The following is a 5,882-nucleotide window of genomic DNA, read 5'->3' on the forward strand; positions in this document are numbered from 1 at the left end:
CACGGTGTGTGTGGCAACCAACGCCAACGTTCAGAAATTGTGGACGGAGCCATCATATAAACTTTTTAGGCTGTGCACGCTCTCTTGCTTTCCCACCTATTTCAGACCGCTACCACCTTTCTGGGCGCCGCCTTCTCGAGCGGAATACCCCCTAAATTAATACTCGAGCTCTTCCTGTATCCTTGTTGCCCAACACCGTTTTCCTTTTCATGCACCATCTCAGGTCCCAGATCTTGAATTCGCCCACAATTCTTTATTAATAGTCTTTCATTTATTTTTACTGTATCTACCCCTTTCTGCTTAAATGTTGGTAGGTGTACCCCCCCCCCCAGGCATTAAAACTTAGCTGTGGTAGTAGCCATGCTGTGCTGGCTACTTTGTAATCAGTAGACAGCCACTGGCTAAAAATTGTATTTTGTACCAAGCTTAATAAAATGGCATTTGATAAGTGTTAGTTAAAAAGGATATTATAGATATTATTTTACACCAAGTCACTGGTTCATTGATTGATTTCTAAGCTTGATTTTTGCCGTCATATAATAGTGTTCGTTATCAATTTTTTATTAAGCTTAAACTGTTCACAAATACAGTAGCAACAGATACAATCTTAGTAAAGAATAACAACCCTTTAATAAATACTAGTCTCTATCCTATGTAACTCAAGGAAAGACACTTGCTTTAAATGGTTCCCCTCCTTCAGTGATAAGAACATGGATACACTAAGGCAACCATTCAAATTAGCACAGGCCCTAAAAGAAATCAGACCAAACCTAAAATAAATGAGACAAAAAGCTGTAGGACAAACAGCTTACATCAGACTGATTTTCCTCCGTGGTATCAAAAGTTGCCAGGCCTGTCAGAAGTTCTTTTGGACTGCCGACTTTTTCAAAATTGCCCTGCTAATGTAATTAAAGTCCACATTCAACTCGATTGTTTTGAAGAAACTGGCCGAGAGCATCCCTGTTGAGGTGAGAAATCGCTACCTTAATTCCTCCCAAACTCACAGGTCCACCTATACGGCCAACCCCTCCCCCACTCCACCTTTTCTTCTCCCCGCTCGCTACCCTCACCACATTCACCAGTTTCACTTCTATCAGAAACACTTGAGCACTGGCAACCTTTAACACTAAGTTAAATTTGAGTCAGTTTTTTATTGCTGATAATGAAGGAAACTTGCATAATTAATCTTCTAGGTACTCTGGAAAGAATATGACAGTGTCTCAAGAAATGAGCCCTTGTCTTCAGTCAAATCTAGAAGATTATAAGGGTGAGGCAGAACCTTGAGCTTATAATCATGCAGTAATCGAAAGCATTGCTGGGCTTCATATCTAGAAGGCGGCTCCCTTCCCTCGATCACACTGGGCCAACCCCACACCCCCAACAGTGTGACAGCCTTACACAACATTGATCAATGCACTGTCACGGTCATGTCCAGGTTGAAATGCTGTAAAATAGTTTTAATAGGCTTCACCTAAAAAGTAACCTGTAAATTACGCTGGCCAGCTCCAAACAAGTAAACACATGTAGGCAGGAAGGACTCTGGTTCAGATGCCAGTTTAGTGTTGACTGGGTTCAGCGATTGAATCCTTGCTGTCATCTGAGAATCTCATCACATCCACTGACTGATGTATCTATTCATAGAAGTTAACCTATAAAAGCAAAGACCCCCCAGCTCACAGATAACAGCCTCCTCTAATCCAGTACCTTCGAGGGTATCGCTAATCCTCACAGCAACATTACATCCCCATTATACTAATGAGAAAACAAGTCCTGAGTAAATAACTTTCTCCAAGTCACACCACCAGTGAGTGGTGAAGTCAAGATTCAAACCCAGGTGTAATTGCAAAGCCCATTTCCACTACACCAAGACGATCCAAGATTATTTGGAGATCAGGTCTTTTCAGAGGTAATCAATATCATGAGAGTGAGCCCTAATCCTATATGGCTGGTGTCCTTATAAAATGGGGAAATATGGACAGAGACAGGCATACACACAGGGAACATAATGTGAAGACACAGACAGAATGCCATCTACAAGCCAAGAAATACCTGAGGTTGGCAGACGCCAGGAGACAGGATGGAATAGATTCTCCCTCACAGCCTCAGAGGAAACCTACCTCCCCAACACCTTGAGTTCGGACTTCTAGCCTCCAGAGCTGATACAATAAATTGTTGTTCAAACCACCTGGTTTGTGGTTCTTTGTTATGGCAGCCTGATGAAACTCATACACAGATCCCAGCCAAGACGCTGGTTTTTTTGCTTGGTTCCACACCTGCTAATGACCACCCTTGGTGGTACACGGCACTAAACTCAAAAGTTCAGGAGTTGGAACCCCGCTGGGAGCTATAACCCAAACATTCCAAGGACAAAGAAACAAATATTCCTATGACTGCCCCTCACACCAGGTTAGAAGGTGAACAGTCTTACAATCGTTCCCTGGTCAGTGACACAGCCAGAACCTGACAGCACTGCACTTCTTACAGACTTCTGAGTAAAGGAGCTTGATTGCTCCCCTTGTATAAGCTTTATGTTAGTTCTGATTGTAGTCACGTGTATTAAACAGATTAAAAGGAAACAAAATAAAACAAGAGAGGGGCCTGATTTAAACTGATAGTGATAGCATGCTATGAACCAAGAAGTTAATACTCAGTTCTCTACACCTGAGGTCCAAAAACAAACAAACAAAAGTAACGTGGTCATGAGAAACAGGTTTACAATATGGAAAACAAAGAGGTAAAGATTATTCATAGACATCACCCAGAGATAAACCTTACTAATATCTTCACATTGGCATGTGTCCTCCTAGACAGTCTTAGGGAGACATGAATAGGCACACACTTGCAACACATATAGGTACATTTTATGCCTTTTTTACTTGCAATTATGGACATTTTTGTGTTAATCAACTGAAACTTAATTATTTTAACAGCTACAAGTATTGCATCAGTTGAATGGGTCATAATTCATTTAACTGCTCCTCTATTTTTAAAGAGTGTTCCTCTTTTTTTGTGATTACAGTATAAATAAAGCTGCATAAACATTGCGTATATACATTTTCCACACCTGTCCAGTTATTTCCTTAGGATAAGAGCACAAATCCTTGAAGAGCTTTGATTGTGCCACTAAAATATCCCTCAGAAATGATTTCACCAATTTGCACTCCCAAAAGTAATGTGTGAGGAAGACTTTTTTTCCCACTCTTGTTTTAATTTGCATTTGTTTGACCATTTAATGTCTTCTTTTTTATATACATATTTATTGGCTATGTGTGCCTTGCCTGTGTATATCCCAAGCTCATTTAGGGGGAAGCGGGAGATGTGTCATCTTTTTATTGGTTTCTTTTTTTTTTTTTCATGGAATCATGCAGTATGTAGGCTTTCAGACCAGCTTCTTTTTCTTAGCAGTTTACACTTAAGATTCCTCCATGTATTTGTGTGGCATGACAGCTCATTCTTTTTTATTGCTGAGTAGCATTCCTTTTCATGGATGTGCCAGGGTTTGCTTATCCATTCACCTATTGAAAAATATCTTGGTTGCTTCCAGTTTTGAGAAACTATGAGAGGTGCTCTAAGCATTTGTGTGCTCTGTGTGTGTGTGTGTGTGTGTGTGTGTGTGTATCTAAGTGTTCAAATCAGTTGGGTCAATACCAAGAAGTGCAAATACTGGATCATATAGTAAGACTGATTAGCTTTGTAAGAAACTGAAAAGCTGTCTTCCACATTGGCTGTACCATTTTGCATTTCCATTATTGATTTCTTTTTAATTTTACTGCAAAAAGAAAGAAAGAAAAAAGAAAACTGGATGGCTATATGCTGTTGTTAGGCTAGTGTATGATATCAACAGCAGACACCCATCACTTCCATTTATCTGTGACCGTCTCCATTCCTAGCCATCTCACAAGTGTGTCTAGCCTAGACTGCTTCCCTGCTGGCAGCCTAACCTCCCGCACCCTTCCCTCCGCTTCTTACCTGAACCAAGTGCTCTGCCACCAATCTCCTAGCAGCATCAGGTGGCTTACAAGGTTGTTTCGTGCCAAGATGTGGTTCTAATGGTGCCATTTTTAAAAGTGAGGACTCTATTGATTGCTTTCCTGTAATGTAAGAATGTTTACCAATATTATTTCACGAATTATCTTTAATATTTTCTTTTTTGTGACATCAAGATAAGGTTAAATAGAAAATGTAAAATTGTTAGATTAAAGCATATATTAAAGCATATTAATTAATTGCACTGTTTCAGAATAGCCCGAAACAGTATTTTACAACATTTGGGCAAGATTTTAAAAGAAATACACTTTAATATATTGATTCATAAATATGGCAGCTTCCTCAAAATTAACTTTTTGAGGGAAAATGCCCTAATGAAACTGTGAAAAACAATTAAGTACATGGAATTTAAATTAGGTAGGAGGCTAATTTAAATTGTAGGTAGAAATCTACAAAGATCACTTACTTCAATGGTTCATTAGTGCACCAGTTCTTGAGAGTTTTGGCTTATTTTCTTTGCTTTCTAATATAGGTATGTAGTGGACATCATTTAGTATTCCTACAGTATTTATCAATATGCACATTTACTGCTACTGTCTTCAACATATTTCCTATTTTACCTCAATTCAATTCAAAAGATATTTATGTATTTAGAGCAGTGGTATTACTTTATTCTGTCACATTTGCATGCCTGTTTCTCAACTACAAGTGCTTTTAGGGCAAGATCTTATATTTTCATCTTTGTATCACTAGCACCATATCTGCCATACTGCCAATACTACTTTGTTTTGTATTTTTAAATGAATGATGAGCTCCTGCAATTTTCTTCCAGTTTTCCTTCATCCTATATGAGGTTTTTGGCAATCATAAAACTTTAAGGGAAACTGTCCAGTGATTTGTATAGAAGTAGGAAATGTTCTCTTCTGATCTTAAAATGGATGGAATTTCTCTAGCACCAGAAGACAGAGTGTTGCCGTCAGCAAAGCTGGAAGAGGAAAATCCCACTGAAGATACAATGTTAGCAATTACCATGTAACTAGTTAGTTCTGTTACAGCAGAGCTTCTCAAATGGGTGTTCTTGCACAGTCCGCAGCTCACCCCAGGTATAGCCAGTTTGAGAAACTATACATTTGGGTATCCTCACTGGACAAAGATTTAGGCAGGACCTCTGTGTGTCCAAGTTTATTAACTTCTATGTCCCAAATGCAAAAATAATAGCCTTCTACCAACATACACTGTTAACAGCTTAAGGGCAGGGTCAAAGTGTCAAAAGTCCATTTAGGAAGGACGTATCGTGTCTGTCCATTCCCACGTCTGAATTTACTCACAGAATTTTAAAAGCAAAAATTGGCTGGGGGGAGGGGAATGGTGAAGGTGGTGGAATTACAGGACAAAGATATACTGGACTGTAATGACAGCATGGTAACTGCCATTAACACTATGGTATGGCATACATGAAAGTTGTTACGAGAAGAAATCCTAAGGGCTCTCGTCAGAAGGAAAAAAACATTTATTTTCTTTTTCTATTTTTTTGTTTTTATGTAACTATATGATGTGATGGATGTTAACTAAGCTTATTGAGGTAATGTTTTCACAATATCTGCAAGTCAAATCATTGTGCTGTACATCTTCAATTGATACAGTGTTGTATGTCAATTATATCTCAATAGAACTGGAAAATAAATAAATGAAAGCAAAGTTATTTATTAAATTCCCTTTTTAAATCTATAACGTAAAGAGTAGGGCCGGCCGAGTGGCGCGATGGTTAAGAACTCGCTTGGGATGCCAGAGGGCCCAGGTTCGGATCCCACATATGAGGGCCAGTGACACTGCCCTCTACAGCTAAGATGCTGAACAACAGCTCAACCTGGAGCTGGGCTGCTGTGAGTCACCGG

The sequence above is a fragment of the Hipposideros armiger genome, unplaced genomic scaffold, assembly GCF_001890085.2.
Source record: "Hipposideros armiger isolate ML-2016 unplaced genomic scaffold, ASM189008v1 scaffold_246, whole genome shotgun sequence".
Taxonomy (NCBI): Eukaryota; Metazoa; Chordata; class Mammalia; order Chiroptera; family Hipposideridae; genus Hipposideros; species Hipposideros armiger.